Source organism: Populus euphratica, unplaced genomic scaffold (genome assembly GCF_000495115.2).
Source record: "Populus euphratica unplaced genomic scaffold, PopEup_1.0 scaffold1043.1, whole genome shotgun sequence".
Taxonomy (NCBI): Eukaryota; Viridiplantae; Streptophyta; class Magnoliopsida; order Malpighiales; family Salicaceae; genus Populus; species Populus euphratica.
Genome location: NW_011500913.1, coordinates 43356 through 62054, shown reverse-complemented (window position 1 = coordinate 62054; position 18699 = coordinate 43356). Strand labels below are relative to the sequence as shown.

The following is an 18699-nucleotide window of genomic DNA, read 5'->3' as shown; positions in this document are numbered from 1 at the left end:
CAAAATAATCTAAAATTATAAATAAAAAAATAATTTAAAACAATAACATGATTTGTTTTTTTTTACCAAGCCAACCTCTGATTTTCCAACAAGTCTTCTAAGCTATTATTCTAAATACTCATTCGATAGTAAGGTGTGTAATATTTTTTAAAATTATTTTTTAATTAAAAATATATTAAAATAATATATTTTTTATTTTTTTTATTTGATATAAATATATTAAAAAAATTAAAAAATATAAATTTAATATTTTTTCAAGTGAAAACCAATTTAAAAAATAAATGCTAATATAATATCAAATGAGCAATACAAGGGTATACAAAATAAATGCTAATACAATATCAAATGAGCATACAAGGGTATACAAGATAATAATAATAACAACTTTTCTTTTTGTTTGAAAATATATTAAAATAATATTTTTTTTAAATTTATTTTTAATATTAATATATAAAAATAAAATTAAAACATTAAAATAAAATTAAAATAAAACAAATCAAAATTTCTTAGAACTCTGACTACACTGCTGCCTCAAACGTGCTTTTAAGTCATTTGCTTGCCTTAGGAAGCCTCATCGAATACAAAATGGATTAATTTTAAATAAATTAAGCTTTTAATTATTATTCGCATTAAACCAACATTCATGGGAAGGAGGGAGTATAATATAGTGATTAAAATATACTGAAAATGAAGAGAAAGTTTTATAATCACTTTTTTTTTTTTGCAAATAAAAATTGAAGTTCGTTAACTATGAATAGTCTTTTTTATTTATTTATTTTACCGATTTTCAAAAATTAAGAGTAAGTATAAATAAGATGACTGCAGAGGAAACAACTCATAAAACGGGCAAGTCTGCACCCTGTAAATCAGAATAGCCAAGCTCTTGACACCAGACATTCAATTTCCCTGCAGAAACTAACGAGCTTGATGTCTGAATATGTCACGACCCGAATCCCGGGTCCATGACCGGCAACGCAGGAGGAGTGTCGAAAGGACACCCCACCTACGCTAAGCCTCAAAACATACATATCAAAATAATAGATATTCAAAAATACGCAGCATTTCATAATCTTCAGAAATATTATATTACTCAAAGCTGATGAAATCAAAGGATAGTCAAAACTCTTCATCAGTAATTAAAACAAAATAATAATTCATAATACTCATTACATTGTCAAAATCCAAACTTAATTAAAACAGAGTAATAGTGGAGCGTCTAAGACTTCGAATCAAAACAACCTTGAACAATAAGCAAGGCATACCGACCCAAAACTGAAGAAGTAGGAACACTCAACAAAGTCCAACTGCTATCAGAAACTAAGAACCTGAAATAATATTAAGAATGAGGGGTGAGTTCAACCAACTCAGTGAGGGAATAATATTTAATATACATTTTAGATTATTTTTCATATAAATATTTTATCAGATGATTTATCTTGATATACATATACATATACATACTAAACATATTATCATAACGTAGCGGAATACATGTCAGAGATCAGATGACACCCGAAGGTGACCAGATGACACCCGAGGGTGACCAGATGACACTCAAAAGTGACCAGATGACACCCGAAGGTGACCACTGTGGGATGATCAGTCGCCACAGGCTGATGCTTCTCTCATCAGCTAGGTATACAGAATACTATGTGCACATAGGCTAACTACTCTCCGTTAGCATGGAGTTACTGACAAGTCCTATATCAAGGCATAATAGATATTTACAGAATCATCAAAGAAACGTATATCATATCAAATAGAATTTAGCTCAATAAAATACGAGTGCAAATTTCAAGAATAGATGAGTACTCGGAAAACAAAGCAAAATATATAAATATAAATATTCAAGAGATTAACTAATCGTACTCATCATATAATCAACATACATATTTACTTATATTATATGCATATTAAAGATTATCCCACTCACCCGGAAAATATAGAACTAAAGGAACGTCAGACGAAAGACCCGAAAATCCTATTGAGGATCGTTAGGAGAACCTACAACAATATATGAAATATACTCAAAAACAACTCAAACAAAATATCTCAATGCATAAAATAAAACTAGGTTTACTCTCCTAGGTTTAGGGACTAAAACGATAATTATCCAAATAGGGACCAAAATGTAATTTTACCAAAACTGGACCAAACTGTAAATATATAACCATACTGAAATTTCACCCATAAACCATCCTTCATTCTGTCCAGAACGAACTAGGGACCTAAAAGTAATTTTTATAAAGTTTAGGGACTAAAATGTAAATTCCTAAAATTTAGGGACCAAACTAAAAATATTCCAAATCAATTATCAAACTGAGATTTATCATCCTTAACCTCATAAAAACACTGTCCAGAATCTCAAAATACCATTAGGGGTCAGATTATAATTTTCCCAAAGTTTAGGGACTAAAATGTAAATTCTTAAATTTAGGGACCAAACTGGAAATATTCCAAATCAATTATCAAACTGAGATTCATCATCCTTAACCTCATAATAACACTGTCCAGAATCTCAAAATACCATTAGGGGTCAAATTATAATTTTTTTCCAAAGTTTAGGGACTAAACTGTAATTTCCACAAATTGAGGGACCAAATTGAATTTTCGTCATCTTCAACCTCAAACCCAGAATTGTTCACAGATTACCTACTGTTCTTTCCAGAATTCCAACTCAAAATTCACAATTTACACAAATCATAACTCAACATCATCATCTTTACCAACAATCTCTCAAAATCAACTAATTAATCAATTACCCACAACAATCAACCCTATAACATTCAAATTAATTCATCAATTAACCCAAAACACAAATTTTCAAAACCCTAATATTATCAAAACATAAATTTAAATTTCAAACAACACATTTATACATTTAACAACCTAAATCTTACCTTTAAAGTTATTTCTTCTCAATCTCTTCCTTTTCCCTTCTCTTCCCCTCTTTTCTCTTCTTCTTCTTCCTTCTCCCTCTCTTACGTTTGCTCTCAAAAAAACACAGCTCCCTCTTTTGTTCTTTTGTTTTATTTTCTTTCTATTTATATTTATCAACTATTATTCAATTACCACAATACCCCTCATTTAATTATACTTACTCTTTAAGCCACCAAGGGCTTGGTTGCCCTTTCCTACTAATTTTCAAAACATCACAATCTCCCCACCTTATAAAAGTTTCGTCCTCGAAACTTAAAATTTAAGAACCAAAGTCTTACTATCATGATCAAATAAATTATTTAAAACTTATCTCTAAAATTGTATTTCTTAAACTATCATTTAGAGTCCATTTCAAAAATCAATAAATACCACCATGTTTTCGTTGTGCAATCTGATATATCCAATAAAAAAAATATCTGATATATAACTTTTCTTAATTTATATCCCTCAAAATTAAACAAAACACCCTCAAATTTTTTCTTGGATCAAATTTTCTCAAACAACTTATCTCAAATCATCTCTTCAAAAATCAATAAATACCACCATGTTTTCATTGCGCACTCTAATATCCAATAAAAAAAAACAATATCTAATGCATAACTTTTCTTAATTTATATCTATCAAAATTAAACAAAACGCCCTCAATTTTTTTTTTTTAAGCATTAGGTAAAAGAATCCAATCATATAGTTGGGGAATGCCATAACGTAACATAGTCTAATGAACAGACAACAATTATGAGCTTAAACTTTCAAGAGGTACCAAACATAAAGGTGATGTCGCTTGCAAAAGCAATTAGTGATAAAGATAAAAAGATACATGTAGTTCTTTCAACCACCATAACAACTAAAGAGTCAGATGAAATGATAAAGACTATAAAGGAGGAACATAGTTGTTGCGACAAGATCAAGGCAACAATTATGGTAAAAATAACAAAGACTAGCTTGGAAGAAGTTTAGCTGGGTGATGACAATTCGTTATAAGATTTCTAATATTACCTCAAATGATAGTGTCTTTCTTGGAATTCAAGCAAAAACACGTCAATAGAAAAAAATAATAATTTAAAGATAACATGGGACTTGAGCTACCCTATTTAAACTTGACATCTCAAATTTCAATTGATAATCGTGAAAACATAACGAAGGAGCAAGTAGCCAAAGAAAACATAGATACAGATGTCGTTTATGAATCCAAAGATCACGGTATTGAAGAGCTAGTCATATGCAGAATTAAAAAGGAAAATGAGAAATCCTCAGAAATAGTTGTATCTCTAGGTGTTGAAGTAGTAGTAAATAAAGTTGTTATTGACTAACATTGTCTAAAAGTCATATAGAAGAAGAGCAAAGAATTTCAACAATAACTAAAAGAAAGAAAGAGAAATAAAGGATGTGGAGTTGTTGGAAGATTATTTGAGAAGAACAAAAGATGTGTCTTAACAAAATTTGAGTTCAAATGAGATATTATAAAAAAATATGGAACTTATGATGAAACTAAAGAAGAAATCAAGTACAATACAAAATTAGTATCCATGACTAATTCTTAATGTTTAAGCACTATAAGAAGACGAGAGTATTTCAAGCCAAACTATCTCAAAAGAGAAATTAAAGAGCAAAATCAGACACCAGAAATGACTTTTTTTTTTTTTCCTAAGAAAAAAAAAAGATTGTAGGACTGAAATGATTATTAAGAATGTTAAAGATTATGTGCTGGTGGAAATACCGACTGATCCATAAAATCAATCTCCACAAAATAAATAAATAACAGGAGATACATGTTTGCATAAGGATGAAACCAATGAGCTTGAAAACTCAAGATTTAGGGTTGAACTCAATACAAGCATACAAAGGGATAGTATAAATAAAGTCCAAGTAGAAGAAAGGCAAAACCCAATAATCCCTTAAAATTACAAACTCCAGAATATAAAACAAGTAAAGAGGCTTTTGAATATATTTAAAAAGTTCATGGCCACAAAGACTTCATTACATCAGAAGGAACTGAAGTCAAAGAAAATCATCTAGAGGTAACAATAATTGGTTTGGTGGCAGGAGAGAATCAGAATAAGAAAATAGTTGATACAACTGAAATCATACTTATGTTTCATAAGTTAAATGCAATATAAACATGCAGAAGAACTATTCAAATGAGTTTGATAAGAAAGAAGGCAGAACACTAGATGAAAATTCAACACTACAACCTCAATGATGCGAAAATAGATAAAAGATAAAGAATATCTCTATCAGAAGTAACAAAATGACAGAAATAACAAAGACAAGAGCATTTAAAAAAAAAACTCCAATCTTAGGGCTAGACGAGTGAAGAGAGGTGTAATACCCCAAAGCCTTACCAACACACGATTTAAAGTATCACCATAGACCATCATAATTATACAAGCCTCTTATATACATATCATACAGAACCCGAAAGGAAAACTTGACAATTAAATTTTATTAATCAAATATCTTAATCCAATACTTTATCATTGTAAGTTTATAGTAGTTTGTACATACAATCTTCATATCATCAATTTACCCAATTTCAAATAACTATATTAATCAACATATAGATCATAATAACCTTAATAAATAATTCTCCAATAACAGTATTGTCATCCATAATTGATTAATCACATTTCAACTTTCTCATGCATTCAAAATCTATATTTTTCGGATAAAATATCGCGAAAAGGGATAAGTTTTCACAGCTCAAATCTTATCAAACACATACATTTCATTGAATATTATCAACCATATATATCTATATCATAGAAAATATTATTAGACACATATTTCAGAATACTTATAAAAGATCACACATATAGATATAAATATGATGTAAAATCAAATTTAAATACAAAAATACTATAGGTTGTTCAAATACTCAAAAACACATTCTGACATCCAATATATATTCACTAACCTTATTCATACATATACATACTTTTAAAGTACTACAAGTCAGAAAATCAAATATAAATAGAGTATTAAGATATGTGTAAGGTCTTTCACACCAGCTAGTGTTAGTAATCTAACTTGTTTAACTCAAAAATTCATATCAGATTCATATGTCAAAATTACTCAAAAACTCATATTAGATTTATATTTCAAAATCACACAATGACAAATCAAATATATAGATGAATCATATTTATTTCAGATACGATATTATTCTTCTGATAATTCAAAATACTTTTCAAAATTATTTATAATAATTACTCATTCCATATCACACACATATCCACATACATATATTTCATAATTACTGACAAGATATATACATATATTATACAAATACTTCCAGAAATACATACTCATATACATATATTATACAAATACTTTCAAAAATACACTTAAACCAAATACTCATGCTTAAGTATTTCCCAAAAATATTATACTCAAATACACATATTATACAAATACTCTCAAAGATATACTTATATCAAATATTTACACACAAGTATTTTCTCACATGAATGCAAAACACAGATACCACATATATTATATCCAAGAATACTCCTATATCAAATATTATCACATATGTATAAAAAAACAAATATATTATATATAATATATTCGATGATGTTATATCAATATTCGTATACATATATCTTCCATCACACGTATATCAACACAACAATAAAAAGAGTAAAAAAAACAAGACAGAGGAATCACAACAAGACGAGAGAGATCCTAAGCTCCACATATTACGAGGGTTTTAACAAAATCAGATTACAGGGTGTTAACAAAAACAAATTATGAGATTTTAACAAACTAGGCAACAAGGTTTTAACAAAAATAAGGTTACGAGATTTTACAAAACCGAGCTCTGATACCACCTTTGTCACGACCCGAATCCCGGGTCCATGACCGGCAACGCAGGAGCAGTGTCGAAAGGACACCCCCCCTACGCTAAGCCTCAAAACAGACATATCAAAAGAACAAGATATTCAAAAATACGCAGCATTTCATAATCTTGAGAAATATTATATTACTCAAAGCTGATGAAATCAAAGGATAGTTCAAAACTCTTCATCAGTAATTAAAACAAAAATAATAATTCATAATACTCATTACATTGTCAAAATCCAAACTTAATTAAAACAGAGTAATAGTGGAGCGTCTAAGACTTCGAATCAAAACAACCTTGAACAATAAGCAAGGCATACCGACCCAAAACTGAAGAAGTAGGAACACTCAACAAAGTCCAACTGCTATCAGAAACTAAGAACCTGAAATAATATTAAGAATGAGGGGTGAGTTCAACTAACTCAGTGAGGGAATAATATTTAATATACATTTTAGATATTTTCATATTAATAATTTGTCAGATGATTTATCTTGATATACATATACATATACATACTAAATATATTATCATAACGTAGTAGAATGATATACATATACATATACATATACATACTGAACATATTATCATAACGTAGTGGAATACATGTCAGAGATCAGATGACACCCGAAGGTGACCAGATGACACCCGAGGGTGACCAGATGACACTCAAAAGTGACCAGATGACACCCGAAGGTGACCACTGTGGGATGATCAGTCGCCACAGGCTGATGCTTCTCTCATCAGCTAGGTATACAGAATACTATGTGCACATAGGCTAACTACTCTCCGTTAGCATGGAGTTACTGACAAGTCCTATATCAAGGCATAATAGATATTTACAGAATCATCAAAGAAACGTATATCATATCAAATAGAATTTAGCTCGATAAAATACGAGTGCAAATTTCAAGAATAGATGAGTACTCGGAAAACAAAGCAAAATATATAAATATAAATATTCAAGAGATTAACTAATCGTACTCATCATATAATCAACATACATATTTACTTATATTATATGCATATTAAAGATTATCCCACTCACCCGGAAAATATAGAACTAAAGGAACGTCAGACGAAAGACCCGAAAATCCTATTGAGGATCGTTAGGAGAACCTACAACAATATATGAAATATACTCAAAAACAACTCAAACAAAATATCTCAATGCATAAAATAAAACTAGGTTTACTCTCCTAGGTTTAGGGACTAAAACGATAATTATCCAAATAGGGACCAAAATGTAATTTTACCAAAACTGGACCAAACTGTAAATATATAACCATACTGAAATTTCACCCATAAACCATCCTTCATTCTGTCCAGAACGAACTAGGGACCTAAAAGTAATTTTTATAAAGTTTAGGGACTAAAATGTAAATTCCTAAAATTTAGGGACCAAACTAAAAATATTCCAAATCAATTATCAAACTGAGATTTATCATCCTTAACCTCATAAAAACACTGTCCAGAATCTCAAAACACCATTAGGGGTCAGATTATAATTTTCCCAAAGTTTAGGGACTAAAATGTAAATTCTTAAATTTAGGGACCAAACTAAAAATATTCCAAATCAATTATCAAACTGAGATTCATCATCCTTAACCTCATAATAACACTGTCCAGAATCTCAAAATACCATTAGGGGTCAGATTATAATTTTCCCAAAGTTTAGGGACTAAACTGTAATTTCCACAAATTGAGGGACCAAATTGAATTTTCGTCATCTTCAACCTCAAACCCAGAATTGTTCACAGATTACCTACTGTTCTTTCCAGAATTCCAACTCAAAATTCACAATTTACACAAATCATAACTCAACATCATCATCTTTACCAACAATCTCTCAAAATCAACTAATTAATCAATTACCCATAACAATCAACCCTATAACATTCAACTTAATTCATCAATTAACCCAAAACACAAATTTTCAAAACCCTAATATTTATCAAAACATAAATTTAAATTTCAAACAACACATTTATACATTTAACAACCTAAATCTTACCTTTAAAGTTATTTCTTCTCAATCTCTTCCCTTTCCCTTCACTTCCCTTCTTTTCTCTTCTTCTTCTTCCTTCTCCCTCTCTTACGTTTGCTCTAAAAAAAACACAGCTCCCTCTTTTGTTCTTTTGTTTTATTTTCTTCCTATTTATATTTATCAACTATTATTCAATTACCACAATACCCCTCATTTAATTATACTTACTGTTTAAGCCACCAAGGGCTTGGTTGCCCTTTCCTACTAATTTTCAAAACATCACAGTTATAATTATAAGCATGAACAAGCATCCAAATTCTCATATGTACAGAGATTGATGCCATTGACTTTCTTTATTAACACTCACACACACAAATGTATATTGGATGTTTACGTTTCTTTTATTATCTCATGTTACAGTATTCAAAATGAAATTACTTTAATAACAAGATCAGTTCAAGACCAAGGAAGACTTTGTATAAGATAAGGTTAAGAGCAGTCATAACAACGGCCCCGTTATTTTTCATACATAACATGAAGGGCCATGCCTGATGACAGAATTAAATACAACCCAGCTACAGTGGCCTGCACAAGAGTATAAAAATACTAAAGTAGGCCACATTCAAATTGTAGTCCGTTTGAAGGTTATTATAAAATGGACTCCAGGCTCAAATTAAGTCGGTTGGATTAGCAGGACAATTCAAACTTTGACTTTTAAAAAACAAAAAAGAAATCATTTTTCTTTTTTTTTTTTTAAAAAGAAATTGGTTTCTTTCATTTACTCAACTCGGGGCGGTAGTATGAGATATGGTAAAAATACTGCTTTGTTATTTCATTCTTTGGCATCACAGAGGCGGGTTATATATATACAGAGCCTAGGAAGCTATTATAAAAATATTAATATGGGCCTATAATCTCACAGAATTAATTACAATAAATCAAACTAATTAGGAATATACATATAGCTAATTAACACTCCCCTCGAGTTAGAGTATACATATAGTTCATGCCTAATTTGCTAAGTGAGTTGTAAAATATTTTTTCTATGATAGATTTGGTGAGGATATTTGCAAATTGATCTTTAGATTTGAAAAAAAACACCTCAATAATCTTTACCTCGAGCTTTTATTTGATAAAATGTCTATCAATTTCAACATGTTTGATTTTATTATGTCGTACTGGATTATGTACAATCTCTATTGCAACTTTGTTATCACAATTCAGTTTTATGGCATGATAGGGTTTGAACCCCAATAAATTCTTTATTTAGAATAGCTCACATACTCCATATGTTATACCTTGATATTTTGCTTCAACACTTGGTCTTGACATTACGTTATGTTTTTTACTTCACTAAGATATTAGATTGCCTTCCATAAAAGTAAAATATCAAGATGTAGATCACAAGTCAGCAACAAAGCTTGCCCAATCTATATTAGTATGACCCTCGATATCTAGATGACCATATCGTGAGAACATCAATCCTCTTCCAGGAATTGACTTAAAGTATCTCAGAATTCGGTTTACCACATCCATGTGAGCTTTCCTTGGTGTATGCATGAACTGACTTACGACACTTACAACATATGTTATATCAGGTCTAGTATGTCTTAGATAAATCAACTTACTTATAAGGTGTTTGTATCTTTCTTTGTTAGTGGGTACCTGATTAAGATATTCACCAAGTTAATAATTCAACTCTGTTGGCATGTCTGCTAGTTTGCTAGCCAATGTTTCAGTATCAATTAAAATGTCCTTTTCAGAACAACCCACGTTGATGCCTAAAAAAATAATCTAAAGCACCAAGATCTTTCATTTTAAACTCACTTGCTAAGTATTGCTATAATGCTTCCTTTTTTTTTTAGGTTATTCCCTGTAACTACCATGTCATCAACATATACAATAAGGGTAGTGACTTTACCTTTCTTATGTTTCAAGAAAAAGACATGATTTGAGTTACTTTGCTTGTATCTGAACCCCTTCATTGATTTGCTGAATTTTTTAAACCATGCTCTGGGTGATTACTTCAATCCATAAAGCGACTTTCTTAGTTTACACACCATGTTGCCTTTATCATGTCCCATTTTGCATCCTAAAAGGGATCTATATAGATTTCCTCTTTTACGTCATCATGCAAGAAGGTATTTTTGTCATCAAATTGGTGTAATGGCCAGTCTAGGTTTGATGTCAGATAAAGAAGTACTTGCATTGTGTTGATCATAGCTACAAAAGTAAAGGTCTCCCCATAATCAATCTTATAAGTTTAAGTGTACCTTTAGCCATTAATTTAGCTTTGTATGGCTTAATGGAGCTATTTACCTTAAACTTTATTTTATATATCCATCTATAACCCACTGTTCTCCTCTTTTTTAGAAGGATTGTCATCTACCAAGTGGAATTCTTCTAGAGAGACTCCATTTTATGATTCATTGCTTGGGTCCATTTGAGATTTTTCAAAGCTTCTTGCACCTTACTTGGAATGGATATAGTAGATAATTGACATATAAATGATGCACATGATAAAGATAGCCTATGTAGGGACACGTGATTAGCAATACGGTATTTAACATTTGTTTTAGGGTCAAAGTCATATTATTATCTAGGAATACCTCTAGTAGTACAAAGAGGTAGTTGATAACTTGTGTTTCATGTATTACTTGACTCAAGAAAAGCGATTAAATGGAAGATTGAATGTTTAATTACCCGTGAGAAATCATCAAGACCTGATTGGATGCGTGGTGATTGTACTGTAATAGGAGTTGTAGAGGGGAAGTTATTTGAACCAATACCAACATCTGAAGATTTAAATGACTCTTGATCTTGTTGCACCACTGTAACTGGTTATTTGGATACTAACTGTTTTAAAACCTTTTATTGAATTAAGATGATCTGAGTACCTTCTGTAAAGCTAAAGCTTTCCCCCTATAGAGCATGTTCTGAGACTCCGTCTAAGTAATATAACTCACTCTTATGGAAAGTTACATATGCAGTAATGTGCAAGGTCTGAGTTGGAGGATGAAAACATTTATAGCCATTCTAAATGTCAACATAACCTACAAGCACACAACGCACATGGATCAAGCTTGCCATGTTGGTGTGGATATATATTACGACCTAAATCCCGGGTCCATGATCGACAACACAGGAGAGGTGTTGAAAGAATACCTTACCTACGCTAAACCTCAGAACGGATATATCAAAAGAACATGTTATTTAAAAAAAATACAACATTTCATAATTTTCAGAAATATTATATTATTCAAAACTAATGAAACCAAATGATAATTCAAAACTTCTCATTAGTAATTAAAATAAAAAAAATAATCCATAACATATTATGTTGTTTAAAATCCAAACTTTACTAAAACAGGATAATAGTAGAGCATTTAAGACATCAAATAAAAACTAAAAGGAAAACCTCATAAAAAAACAAGGTATACTGACCAAAACTGAAGAAGAAGGAATACTTAATAAAGTTCACTTGTTATCAGAACTAAAAACTTAAAATAATATTAGAAATAAGAGATGAGTTTAATTAACTTAGCGAGGGAATAATATTTACTATACATTTTAGATATTAATTATATTAATAGTTTGCAAGTCGATTTATATTGATATACATATACATATACATACTAAACATATTATCATAAAGTAGTGAAATACATATCAGAGATCAGATGACACCCGAAGGTGATCAGATGACACCCGAAGATGACTAATATAGGATGATCAGTCGTCATAGGCTGATATCTCTCTCACCAGCTAGGTATATAGAATATTATATACATATATGCTAACTACTCTATGTTAGCATGAAGTTACTGACAAGTCCTATATCAAGGCATAATAAGTATTTACATAATCATCAAAAAAATTTATATCATATCGAATAGAATTTAGGTCAATGAAATATAAGTGCAATTTAATAATAAATGAGTACTCGGAAAATAAAACAACATATATAAATATTCAAGAAATTAACCAGTCATACTCATCATAGAATCAACATACATATTTATTTATATTATATGTAAAATAAAAATTATCCCACTCACTCGAAAAAATATAGATTAAAAAGAATATTAGATGAAAGACCTGAAAAATCTATTGAAGATAGTTAGGAGAACCTATAATAAATATACAAAATATACTCAAAACAACACAAATAAAAGATTTCAATGCATAAAAAAAAAAAACAGGTTTAATGTCACCACTCGATTCCCAAATCCATGTTCGGCACATAGGCAAGGTTCCCCTCCAAAGTTCCATACTTATGCGAACCCAAACTTACAAACTTATCCTTCAAATAAGTCAATTAGAGTTCAACACAACAATAACAACAAAACTAACTTCATAATAATTTAATTGTCTTTCTACAAGAGTTAATACAAATTCATAGTTGTAGAGCACTAACTAGATATAAAAAAAATATACAAATTACAACCAAAAGAGCAGGTTCTGAAGATCTAACAAAAGTGACTTGCTATCAAGCTATAAGCCTGAAAAGGGTAAATAATGAGAGGGTGAGTTCAACAACTCAATGAGTAGATAACATTCAATATACACATAAGCTTATATAATAATAAGGAATATATATACAATTATGGCTATAAGTTCTTACAAGAAGGTTTCTAAAAAAGGTCATAACAAGAATATCATAAAGTAAAGCTCATTAGAAAATTACACAATCACCAACTGAAAACTCTAAGTCACGTCTTCTTTTATCTATGTAACTTTTTTGTTTACTTTGAGCTATTTGAAGCTTCTCTCTAATTACCTCTATCTTCTTTGAGGTAATCTGAGTAAACTCTAATCCTATTAGCCTCTTTTTATCAACCTCAAACCAACAAACTGATGATCTATATTTTCGACCATACAAAGCCTCATAAGGTGTCATCTTTATCCTACCATGATAACTGTTGTTGTAAGCAAATTCCACTAATGACAGGAACTTACTCCAAACAACTCTAAAATCCATAACACAAGCTCTAAACATATCCTTTAAGATCTGAATAGTCCTCTCAGATTGACCATTTGTCTGAGGATGAAAAGTTGTACTCAACTGCATTGTAGTACCCATAGCTTCTTCTAATTTCACCTAAAATCATGATGTAAACTGTGGACCTCTATCTGACACTATCAAAATTGGCATTCCATTTAACCTTACAATCTCACTAATAAACAATTCCATCAATTTTGTATATCCATAAATAATCTTAACTAATAGAAAATGGGTTGATTTTATCAACCTGTCAACAATCACCCACATCGATAGATAACCCTCTTGACTTTTAGGCAATCTTGTCATGAAGTCTATTATGATCATTTTCCATTTCCATTATGAAGTCAACAATGGTTGCAATAATCCAGGAGATTTCTCGTGTTTACCCTTTACCCTCTAACAGGTCAAACACCTAGAAAGAAAGTTTGCTACATCAGCCTTTATCCTATTTTACCAATAACACATCTTAAAATCTGTATACATTTTGGTGGAACCTAGATGCATTGTGTAAATTGTCTGATGTGCCTCTACCATCAATTCTCTCATCAGATCATCTACATCAAGTATAAAGTCTATTCCTATATCTTAGCATATCATCATCACCTATCACAAAACCTGGAGCCTTACCCTGCTCAACCTCATTTCTGATTTTAAGTAGTGAATCATCTTTTTTCTGAGCTGCTTTTATCTTATCAAACAAATCCGACTTAACCTAAAAGTGAGCAATCATTGCTCCAGCTTCACAAGAACAAATCTGACTCCTTCATCCACTAAATTATACAGCTCCCTAATCATAGGTCTTTGTACCTCCTGAATATAAACTAAGCTTCTTAATAATTTTCTACTCAAAGCATTGGTAAATGCATTTGCCCTACCTGGATGGTACTATAGGTACAATCATAATCCTTCAGCAGTTCCACCATCTCATCTACCTTAAATTTAAATCCCTTTACTGAAAGATGTATTTTAAACTCTTATGATTTGTGAAGATCTTGCAAGTTTTACCATACAAGTAGTGCCTCCAAATCTTTAAAGCAAAAATTACAGCCGCCATCTCTAAATCATATGTAGGATAGTTCTATTCATGTTTTTTTAGCTGTCGTAAAGCTTAGATAATAACCTTGCCATGCTATATTAGAACACATCCTAACCTCACTCTCGAAGCATCACAATATATTGTGTAACCACCAGAATCTAATGATAATGCTAGAATAGGCGTTGTAGTCAATCTTTGCTTCAACTTTAAGAAACTTTTCTCACAAGTTTCAAACCACTAAAGCTTAACAATTATTTTTTTTGCATTAACTTAGTCAATGGTGCGAAAATATAAGAAAAGTTCTCCACAAACCTTCGATAGTAGCTGACCAAACCTAAAAACTTCTAATCTCTATCACCGAAATAGGCCTAAGTCACCACTTAATTGCTTCAATCTTTTGAGAATCAACCTTAATCCCATTCCTTGACACTAGAAGCCCAATAAATGCTACACTTTCTAACCAAAACTCACTCTTTAAAAACTTGTCATATAACTAATGATCTCGCAAAGTTTGAAGCACCTTCTCAAGTGCTGCTCATGCTTCTCTCTAAATCTCGAATATACTAAAATATCATCAATAAAAACTATCACAAATCAATCAATAAATTGTTTGAACATCCTATTCATCAAGTCTATAAAAGCTAATGGTGCATTCATCAATCTAAAAGACGTCACTAAAAACTCATAATGACCATACAAAGTTCTAAAAGTTGTCTTCAAAATATCCTCCTCTCTTATCCTCAATTGATGATACATAGATCGAAGATCAATCTTAGAAAAGAATTGAGCCCCCTACAACTCATCAAACAAATCATCTATACAGGGAAGTGGGTATTTATTTCGAACTATTACTCGATTCAGTTGCCTATAATCTATATACAGTCTCAATGACCTATCTTTTTTCTTTACAAACAACACTAGGGCTCCACAAGGGGACACTATCCAACAAATCACAAGAGTGAAATGAACTTTGGAATTTTTTTAAAGTTTAGGGACTAAAATGTAAATTCTTAAAATTAAAGGACCAAATTAAAAATATTCAAAATCAATTATCAATCTGAGATTTATCATTCTTAACCTCAGAATAACACTGTCCAAATTCTCAAAATACATTTAGGGGTCAAATTATAATTTTTTCAAAGTTTAGGGACTAAACTGTAATTTTTACAAATCAAAGATCAAAATAAAATTTCATCATCAAGACCATTTTGTCCAGATTTTCTAGCAAGGTTGAAATGAATTTCTTAACTCATAAAAATCAATTTAAACAAATCAACTTATAAATTCTTATTTCTAACAATATACTTAAAATCAATCATTTAACATTAAATCCTTAATAATCATGAATCAATTTTGACAACATGAACATCAAATCTTTATAAACTGTAATCTCTTAATTAGTTTTTTCATAAATAAACTATAATCGAAAGTAATATGAAATCCGATGAGTATACTATTTTTTTATTTTATTTTATTTTTGTATAACAGAAGAGGGTTATATATATACATTGAGTCTAAAAAGTTGTTTTAGGAATATTATTACGGTCTATAATCTAGTAGAATTAAATATAATGAATCAAACTAATTAAAAATATACAGATAATTGACAAAGGTAGGGCATCTGGTTGACCTATCAGATTAAACCGGATATTCCCTGCCATAAGAAGATTAAGATCTGGCTAGGCCAATATTTATAGACCATCACAGGGAGGGCAGGAGCTTATGCGAGGAAAAACTTTTCTAGAGTAGTAGGGATGGGTTTGGGAGAATAAAACAAGTGAGGACGTAATGTGATATTATAGAAGGAGATGGTGGCCATTTTTATGCTTCTATTACATTACATTATGCTCGAATACATTTATAATTACAATATCTCGTTATTTAATTTCAGATACAAATGAAAAACACCCCATGCATGTTAGAACTACATGGACAGAACCACAGCTGATTAACAATGGCGCTGGCATCTCTTAGGATGCTTTTCTTGGCTCTTCGTCTCAAACAAGACAGATTGACAAACCCTGTCACTAACAAAAAACCAAAAATCCACTTGATTATGTTCTACTTATTCTCACTATTTTTATTTTTATTTTTTGATAATCATCAAGAATATATTATAAAGACAGTAAAGTCAGTAGTGAAAGCAAAAATAAGAACATAACAAAAAAGAAAAAAAAAAGAATTTAAAAAAAAGAAAAAACTAGTTTGATACAACAAAAATAAAGAGAATACCCAAGATTTTTTTACTATTGTATCCAAGTAATTACAGAAAACATGCTTTTGCCAGTTCTCCACGAAGCAGGGAAATGCTTGCCATGAACCACCTCACATTCTGCTTCATCTCGAAAACTGTTGCATCGGGATGTGTAACATCAAGTATAAATTTAAAAATGATGTCTGAATTGCAAGTCAAATGTGCTTTTTGACAAATAAAGTCATAACTTTTAGTCTCATTCTCTACTCTCTTTTTTTAATCTTTTCTTTCGGCATCAAAGTTGCTACTGCTCCATAGGGTCTATTTCTCTTGCAGGAGAAATATGCAATGGATCTTCTTTCTGGGGCTTCTAGGACAGATTCTAAGCCAGTCCAAACACCCACAAATACATGGTAACCCGTTAATCCTTGTGCTAAATATTCTTATTTGTTTTTTATTCTAAGAAAAATAATGAATAGTTAAGTAGTTGTCTTAAAATTCTATTTCATTCGGTCTCTGCAATGCAACAGTCTTCCTTTAGAATTGGAAGCTCTTGCTATTTGAGTTCAATAACTCCACTGCGATTGGCTTAACTTACAAGTTGAAATGGGCTTGATGATGCTACTGTTTTTGTAAGTTTTGTCAATAATTTATCTTCCAATGATGTTGTTTTTATCGAATTCGACGTCCAATATTTGTATATAACTGTTTTATTTTATAAAATTATTCCTAGATCAGTTGATTGTTAAATTGTTTTAGTATGACACAAAATTGATTTTATATGAAGCATGGAAAAGGAACTGTCCCCTTGCTATAGATAAAAAAATAATATTAATTGAGTGACTTGAGTCTATTCAAATATCAAAGGGGTCAAAAAGAATTACTTCCCACTCAATTTAATTTGAAATCAGATCAAGAACCGAGTCGATCTGGTCAATAATACTTAACAAAACATGATTTTCATGAAAATAATAACATAGATCTGATCTTGTTGCTCTATTATCATTGTTACCTCATAGTATATTACTAAAAGAGTAATGCTAAACATTCAGTAGAAGAAATATAAAAACTCCTCAAGAATACCCCATTGAAGTTATTGGTTGATGCACTTGATTGGCCTATTAATAAGGCTATAAAGTTCAATAAATTAGAGGTTCAAATTTCTCAATTTTTACTTCTTGAAGGCCTTTCATGCCTGTTAAATGTTCTCATTTCCACGAGGTAAGGCACAAGAATAGCTCCTCTGTACTGGTTAACAAGAAGCTGTTGCAGACCAATTTGGTGGTCTGAGGGCTGTAAACAATTTAGAAGACGAAGAAAATCGATTTCAGCAGACATCATTAGCTAGCTAGCTAGCTAAATTAACGAAGATTGTGTCACATTTGGCTTGTGCAATGAAGTAGGAAATTTGAGTTCTTAAATACATCTTTGACTAAATTTAATGCTCAAGACATCTCTCCATCAAACCAATAATGCTTTGTATTTTTCAAGGAGCAGCAGCAGCACTCATGCACGCAGTATTTAATAAATGTAGTGCATTATACCATCAAAAGCTGCTAAAGGACTACTGATGTAGATTTGTTTACTCCTCTTAACGTCTAAGAGGGATAGGGTTATTCTGATGAAACTGATCATGAATAATCACACAAGTAATATCCTCATCTTGAATTCTTTCTTGATTCTTCAACTACCTCCAGTT

The 18699-nt window shown here is 30.7% G+C and overlaps 2 long non-coding RNA genes across 6 annotated transcripts; one reads left to right on the top strand and one right to left on the bottom strand.

Moving 5' to 3' along the window:
- Positions 1 to 927: 927 nt before the first annotated feature.
- Positions 928 to 8848, bottom strand: LOC105116806 (uncharacterized). 2 transcript variants are annotated; one of them, XR_840598.1, is made up of 5 exons: positions 8793 to 8831; positions 7827 to 7897; positions 7105 to 7163; positions 1934 to 2004; positions 928 to 1325 (listed from the first exon to the last, which is right to left on the bottom strand). It is a non-coding gene; the product is annotated as an uncharacterized LOC105116806 (long non-coding RNA). The 2 variants fall into 2 exon arrangements; XR_840597.1 differs by lacking the exons at positions 928 to 1325; positions 1934 to 2004 and having other exon boundaries at positions 6898 to 7163; positions 8793 to 8848.
- Positions 1425 to 17387, top strand: LOC105116807 (uncharacterized). 4 transcript variants are annotated; one of them, XR_840602.1, is made up of 4 exons: positions 1425 to 1466; positions 7360 to 7662; positions 11057 to 11060; positions 17375 to 17387. It is a non-coding gene; the product is annotated as an uncharacterized LOC105116807 (long non-coding RNA). The 4 variants fall into 4 exon arrangements; XR_840601.1 differs by lacking the exon at positions 1425 to 1466 and adding an exon at positions 7241 to 7302; XR_840599.1 differs by lacking the exon at positions 1425 to 1466 and adding an exon at positions 7247 to 7281 and having other exon boundaries at positions 7333 to 7662.
- Positions 17388 to 18699: the final 1312 nt, after the last annotated feature.